Source organism: Gorilla gorilla, chromosome 5 (genome assembly GCF_029281585.2).
Source record: "Gorilla gorilla gorilla isolate KB3781 chromosome 5, NHGRI_mGorGor1-v2.1_pri, whole genome shotgun sequence".
Taxonomy (NCBI): Eukaryota; Metazoa; Chordata; class Mammalia; order Primates; family Hominidae; genus Gorilla; species Gorilla gorilla.
The window spans coordinates 110,161,300-110,169,252 of NC_073229.2; the positions used below are offsets into that span (position 1 = coordinate 110,161,300).

At 36.2% G+C, this 7,953-nt stretch overlaps 1 non-coding gene across 1 annotated transcript; it reads right to left on the reverse strand.

Annotated features, from left to right (window-relative positions):
* Positions 1–2,401: 2,401 nt before the first annotated feature.
* LOC115935053 (U4 spliceosomal RNA) lies at positions 2,402–2,548 on the reverse strand. The gene has a single exon (XR_004070770.2). It is a non-coding gene; the product is annotated as a U4 spliceosomal RNA (small nuclear RNA).
* Positions 2,549–7,953: the final 5,405 nt, after the last annotated feature.

The following is a 7,953-nucleotide window of genomic DNA, read 5'->3' on the forward strand; positions in this document are numbered from 1 at the left end:
TGTTAGGATTACAGGTGTGAGCCACCACACCCGACCTTCATTTTTAATTTAAAAGGAGGGGTTCAGGTGTCTATGGACAAATATAAGAGGATTTTTAATTGTAATGACTTAGAAATGGAAATAGTCAAAAGATTAAGATTAAGGCAGCTATTGTTAGGTACTAATGTGTTAGTATGTAACAATCATTAATTTGGCTGACTCCTTCTAACAAACATTAGCTTCATTATTTGTGTATATGTGTGTGAAAAATAATGAGTTTTAATTAATTCACATTTGGTTGATTTAATAAATGCACCCATTTACAAATAGCTTGCTACAATACAATTTCACTTAGAACTCAACTTCTAATAAAAATTCAGTTAAATCAACAAATATTTCTTAGACATCTATTTTGTGTACGTGTGAGGTACTGAGTAATTTTCTTTGGGGGATGTTACTCAGTTTTCACAGATGAGGGCAGGGGATTTTCCTATCTTCTTAACCACTATATTTCCAGCATTTAGAATAGTTCCTAAGACATAACTGGCATTCAAATAAAGCTCTCTGTGGTATTGGCTATAATATGAGCTTTATCTGTGAAGTACTTTAAACAGAAGATGCAATTAGGTCATAGAAGTGTGAGGAAGCAAAACAGATATCCTACTCTGCTGCAATTTTGTTTAAGAACATTTAAACTCTCTGAGATAAACCACACACACACGTGCATGCACACACATGTGTGCCTGTGAATGCAGTATTTTATTCTAGTCTCTAATGTAGATGAAGCCTTAATTTCATTTCCTGCAAGTTGATGATTCCTTAAATAAAATGCTGATATTGACAGATACATAAGATCCTTGCAAACAGGGTAATTATGTGTAGTAGTTGTTATTTTCCACCAAAGAGAATTATAAACAGACTGAAAATTTGAAGGTTTTTTTTTTTTTTTGACAGAGTCTCCCTCTGTTGCCCAGGCTGCAGTGCAGTGGTGCGATCTTGGCTCACTGCAATCTCTGCCTCCTGGGTTCAAGTGATTCTTCTGCCTCAGCCTCCCAGAGTAGCTGGAACTACAGGTGTGCACCACCACAACCAGCTAATTTTTTGTGTGTATTTTTAGTAGAGGTTTCTCCATGTTGGCCAGGCTAGTCTCAAACTCTTGACCTCAGGTGATCCACCCACCTCTGCCTCCCAAAGTGCTGGGATTACAGGTGTGAGCCACTGCAGCCGGCCAGAGGTTTTTTAATTTAAATATTTGGTATACCCTTTATTGAGAACCCACTTTGTCTAACAGATACAACCCCTTATAAAATTTTGCAAATAAAATTACTTTTTAAGTGCTAAACTTTGAGTCTTCTTTGGACAGTTACCATGGAGACCTTGATAAGATTATGCAGACCCATCCAATTATTGGAGTCACCTACACTGTATTGTTTGAGATATGCAATCTCATGGGCCCCTTGAACCCAGATTGGCCTTTCTCAACTCTCGGGGTGAACCTTACCATCTTGTGATAAAGATTTCACTTTCACTTACTTTGATTCTAGATTAAGTCTAGTTCTGTTTTTTTAAGCCACTCTTCTATTGCCTTCATTAATGGAGGAAACGTTGAAATATGTTTTTGTTTTTCTGACTTTGCTATCAAAAACACTGCATGTGTTTGCTTTTGGTAGAAGATAACAGGCAATATAGATGACTATTTATGTATTTATGTATGACCTTTTCGTTTGTTTGTTTTTTATTTCTTAAGGAGTGTCTTATCTCCTGGCACTTGGGACACCCATGTGTTTGCTTCAAGGCCACCAGATTTTGGTTTAGTTGGACTAATAGTCTTTCTCAACTGTGGGGTTGACAAGTTACTCACACCACTTTCTGTGCCATTGAATATTTGATTTTCTGATTGCTGATAAAATTATCTTTACTATTTGTCTTGGTTTCAACAACAACAACAACAACAACAAAAACAAAACTCTCACTCACCTTGTAAGCATGCAGTGTAACAGAGAAGCAGCCCCTGGATCAAGGAATATCACAACAACTGTAACTTTAAGCCTTTTGTGACTCCTTGACTTTCATGTTCTGATGCTGTTACTACTGACTATTGAGTTTTTAATGAGAGGGTGACAAGTGTGTTCAGTTTCAAAGTTCATGAGTCAAAGATGGCCATTGACATGTCTGTCTTGGTTAAAATGTCTCTTTTTAGGTTTTTTAATTTTTAATTTTTATGGGTATATAGAAGGTGTATATATTTATGGGCTACATGGGATGTTTTGATACAAGCATGCAATGTGAAATAATCACATGATGGCGAGTGGAGTATCCATCCCCTCAAGCATTTATTCTTTGTGTTTCAAACAATCCAATTAGTATTTTATTTATTTATTTTATATACATATATATAATTTTTTTTTACTGAAATATTCAGTCTCCATATCCCTAGAGACTGTCAAAAATTGCCAATACTGACTATGTTACAAGTCGTCATGGTGGAGTATTGGGAAAAGTTTTCAATTAGCAATAATCACACCTCAGATAAACCTCATTGGCTACAATACTGCCATGGTGCAAAGCTCTTTTAGTTATTTTAAAATGTACAATTAAGTTAGTATTAAATGTAGTCACCCTGTTGTCCTATAAATACTAGGTCTTATTCACGCTATTGTTTTGTACCCATTCATGGTTAAAACATCTCTATCATTTATAAAATTGAAACTAAAATAATCTGTTTCTATAAATCATGACTGCTGGTTGAAAATCAATTAAATAATAAAAATACTATTTTTTTTAAACAGAGAATCCTGCATTCTAAAGGATCTTGTCTGGATGCCAGAAGCTGTGTATAGGATGAGAGCCTGGTGGACCTGATTGACCTCCTGTTGTCCAGTTCAGTTCAGAGACTGAAAATCAGGATTTGTGCTGGAGAGTCTTTGAACTGTGTGTGAAAGTATCTGAAGGTCCATGACAATTTGAAAGGTAAACAGTAATGGACTTTCATAGATCTATAGTATTTGCTCTTGACCTTGGCTGAAATTGTAAAACAGGCTGCCACATCTCTGTAAGTACTTTTCTCTTTTTGCATACAAATGAATTGGTTTTTTATAAGTGTCTATTCATAACTGTAGCCCTTTTGCATCTGTGTCTAGTGACTTTTATGGGAAAACTTTTGGGGGTTAATTGATTATAGGAATTTGTCATTTGTGCACAAATGTCTGAAGGGTTTAATGTCTAATTTAACAGAAGGCACATGAAAAAGGTGCAGGAATCGAAGGCACGAGATACACCTGAAAGTGGTGGAGCAATGAATCTGAACAGGATGATGGATTGAAAGTGCTCAAAAGAGGCAGCTAGGATCCTGTATTCATGTCCTACCGCTACAGCCAGGGAAAGATCCTCCCACATCTATCAGAAGACTGGAGGATTATGTCTGGAGAGATTGAATTCTAGGGATGCTCAGGCCCAAATGAAGGTGGGATGACAAGCCTTGATAAAATCTTTCAGTAGAAATAGTAGAGAATTTTAAGAGAATTTTATTGAAATTTTTGAGACATTTTCGTATGTCTGGGAAAAGAGGAAACTAACTTGTTAGTGCTTTTCTGATTTGAATAATATGTGTCGGAAGAAACTGGAGGTGAAATGTGAATGATCCTTTTCTGGCTTGTCTGGAGGTTTCGCCTCAACAGAGAAATCTAAAGGGTTATGAATTTATAACATTATTTCTTTGCTCTCCAAAAAATGGAAGCTTTCATAAAAATACATCAAAGTTTTAGAAAACAGCATATTTGTCTCTGGTCTTTCTTTTTGGAATGATTGTTATTTGGAAGTTAGACCCTCCTTGGTCAATCATCTCATTTTATTATTATTTTTTCTTATTTTCTTGTTCTAGTCTCTGGCAGATTTTCTCAACTTTATTTTTCAACCCTTCTTTTGAATTCTTCACTTCCTATATTGTATTTTCAATTTCCAAGAGCCTTTTTTGTTTGTTTGTTCTCTGATGGTTCTTTGTTTTTTCAGCCTCCTATTTTTATTTCATGGATACAATATACTCTCTTCTTTTACAAGGAGATTAATTATTATATTTTGAAACTTTTTTGGCTATTTTCTGTGTTTCCTGGATTGTCTTTCTTTTTAACATTTTTGTCTCTCTGTTTTCATTTTGAATCCTGTCTTTCAAGAGAGGGCTATTCTTTAAGATAGAAGTAATAACAAAACAGACTAGAAACTGTATTTGGATGGAGAATGGATATAAACTGGTAGGCTTTACCCGAGAAGGTTCTGGCTGGGCCTTTTTGTTGGAGAGCCATCAACTTGCAGTATCTTTAGGTATTTTTGGAGGGTTGGTAACTTTCTCCAGAGAGGACTCCACTAATCTTTTGTCAAAAGAATCTAAGCCTGCTTGCAGGTTCTGCCAGCTGACTGGGGACTAGGGCTTGAGAATTTCTTTTAGTTAATACCCTTGTTTTTATCAGGGAATCTCATATTCACCTTAAGCTGTGCCTGCATCCGGCATCCGCTGAATTCAGTTTTCCAGATAGTAATCCTCGAGACTCCTGGTATGATATGGGGGTCTGTCAGCTGTCTGTGATAGGTGGAAAAGGAGCCCTGGAATTGTATCTGCCTCTTTTTACACGCTTTCAATCCTATTTTTAGATCCTACTCTGCTGCTTTCAGAAGTATTTGGTACCTTCATCCCTGAGGTGTTATACCAGGGTTTGGCAAACTGTAATCTGCCAACCAAATCATGATTTGCTTTGTCCTTTCAATCTTTGCCTGTTTTTATAAATAAAGTTTTCTTGGAACACAGCCATGTCCATAGACATGTATTATCTATGACTGCAGAGATGGACAGTTGTGACAGAGACCCTATGGCATGGAAAGCTTGAAATATTTACTATCTGGACCTTTACATAAAAAATGTACTGACAACTGTACTACACTACAGTATGAATCAACCTGCTTCTGGATTTCCCCTATTGCTACCTTGGGTTTGAGTGCTTTCTGATGTACTAAATTGTTTACCATTTATTGATCTATTTTCTAGGTTTCAAAGTTCATTATCATTTTATTTTCTTTCAATCTTTTTGTCTTTGTGGGTTTATTCCTTTTGCTTCCTTTAGTGTAATTTTAGTATAGAGTTTCAGGAGAGTGTAGAGGCAAACTGTGAGTTTGCTCCACCATGTTCAATCAGAAATCTGAGGTAGGAATCATCAATGCCATTAGAAAAGAAAACTAAGTTTGCAGGAAGCTAATTGCTCAAGGTCACAGAGCAGAACTGGGATACAAGCCCAGGTCTTTTGGAGAGCCCCTGTAAGGTAAACACCACAAGGGCAGTGATTTTGTTTTGTTCACTGCTGTAGTCTTAGAACTTTGACAGATATTTAGGATGTACTGGATAAATATTTATTTTAGTTTTTGCTATTAAAATCATGTTTGTAACCATTTTGATTCATTATCTCCAATAAGTGTTGATTTTTCTCAGGAATATTTGTTTCAGTCTCTGGATTGTTCCCATTATGAATTATGGCCTGGGTTTGTCACTAGCTTGCTATGTAAAATCAGAGCAGAGGCTGTTTGAATTTTAGTAACCTCAAATTTTGTCCTTATTTCATTCAGTGCAGTAGTGAGAACCATACAAGATATGGTGTCTGAAAGCTCACTGACATGTATAAAGTGTAAAATGCAAGGTTTTACTGTCAGAGTTTATAATATTAAATATCACCAATTGTACAATGGAAATTCAATGTTAAATAATAAATATACCATAATAGGTGTTCTTTTCCTTAAAATAGTTTCTTGGCTTGGTTCCAGGATATCAGGCTCTTGGTCTACTCCTACGTCATTGACTAAATATTCTCAATCTCCTTAGCTGGGTTTGCCTCTTCATTACAATCTCTAAATGTTGGAGGGACGAGGGACAAATCCTCAAGCCTCTTCTTTTCTCTCTTTATATCCTCCCCTAGGTGGTCTCATTCAGTTCCATGATTTTAAATACTGTCTATGTATATTAATTACTCACAACCTTTTATCTCCCTGATCTTCCTCTAATCTCTAGAAATCTCTTTTACAATTTATCCTCTTGGATATTTAATAGACACTTCAAACATAACACACCACTGTATTCTAGAATCTCTGAGTCCTGGGACTATTGAAATTTTGGGCTGGATAATTCTTGTTTTGGGGGACTGTCCTGTGCACTGTAGGATGCTTAGAAGCATCCCTGGCCTCTATCCACTATATGCCAGTAGCACCTCCCAGTTGTGATAACAAAAATCGTTTCCAGAGCTTGTTAAATCTCCCCTCATGGGCAAAATCACTCCTGATGAAATACCAGTACTTTATTCTAGCTTCCAACAAATTCTGAACCTCCTTATTTTTCTCTACCTGAGTAAAAGGGACCACTATCCATCTCCAAACCTAGATCTCATTCTTGATTTTTTTGCTTTACCTTACTCCCTACATCTAATGTAGCAGTGTCAATAAACTTTATCATAAAAATTCATCCCAAATCTGTCAACTCTCAGCTCACTACTACTGCCACTTGCATTAGTCAGGCTTTGCTGTGGTAATGATGGTAAAAAATAGCTCCGAAATATTCATGGCTAAGAACTGAAATTTTTTTTGACCTACCAGTCTATAGGTTGTCTATGACTCTGCAAGACTATGAGTGATGTTCAGGTATGCCTCATCTGTTTCTTATTCTTGGACACAGGTCAAAAGTGTGGAGTCTAGTCAGAGCATGTTTCTCTCTATTCTCACAGAATAGGAGCACATGTGGACAAGCAGAAATGGGCAAGGCTTTCTAACAGCTTTGCTCAAAATTGGCACTTTCACTTCTGCTCATATTCTGTTGGTCAAACTAAATCACATGGCCAAGCCACAAGTCAGTAGATCAGAGAAGTACACTTCACCAGCAGAAAAGCCACAACAAAGGCCAAGTGGAAGAAAAAAGTTGGGAACAAATAATACTCTGTGCAACTTCACCCTGGTTCTAGCCTTTATCATCTCTGACCTGAATGATATCAATAGCCTCCCTAATGGTCTCCCCAGTTCTTCTCATGTTTCCAGTACAGGAGCCCAAAGTGATTTTTCAGAAACATAAATCAGATTCCATCACTCTTAGACTTAAAACTCTTCAATGGCTTCTCATCACACTAACAGTAAAAATTAATCACCTTTGTTGTTAAATGCTAAAACAAAGTGCTAAAAGTTTGTATGGTATGCTACCTTTTGTGTGAGAAATAAGAGGAAAGAAGAAAATGTGCACAAATCTACCTATCTTTAGAAAAAGAAACACCAGAAGTATCATCCACAAAAAGATGAAGTTGGTTAACTATATGGAATGGTTAGGGAAGGGGAACAGGGTGGAAAGGATAGGTCATACAGTGACACATCTCTGAGTATACTTTTTGTTTAATTTTGAAAAATTTTTTTGAACAACACTATAACCTCTGTCTTGGGTTGCATTGTAGTTTGGGGGAAGGTAGGGAGGGAAAAGCAAACACATCCTCAGCTCTTCTTAATAGGTTTGATTTTTATGTTGGTATGAGTGAAACAATTCTAAAATTACTTTTGATATCTATAGGTTTGAGCACACAATGAAATGAGTTGATATTGACTGTTGGGAACCAGAGTTCTCAGTGGATGAAGAGACACAGAAAAATAAAATGGAGGAAGGCAAAGAAGATCTCTGAAGAGATGGATTGGAATTGGAAGCATTAGTATGAACCATGATTCTAAAATAGTTATATATTGATGTCTATGCTTGTATATATCCAGAAGTTTATGTATGTATGTTTAAATGTGTGTGTAATATATGTATATATATATATATATATATATACACATATACACATATATGTACACATGTATATATTTCCTAGCTTTGTCTACTGAAAGGGTCCACAAGCAAAGATCTTGTAGCGGATCTTGGTCTCTAAGATTGTTCCCTGTTAAAAAAAACAGGATCCGTTGGAGAAATTG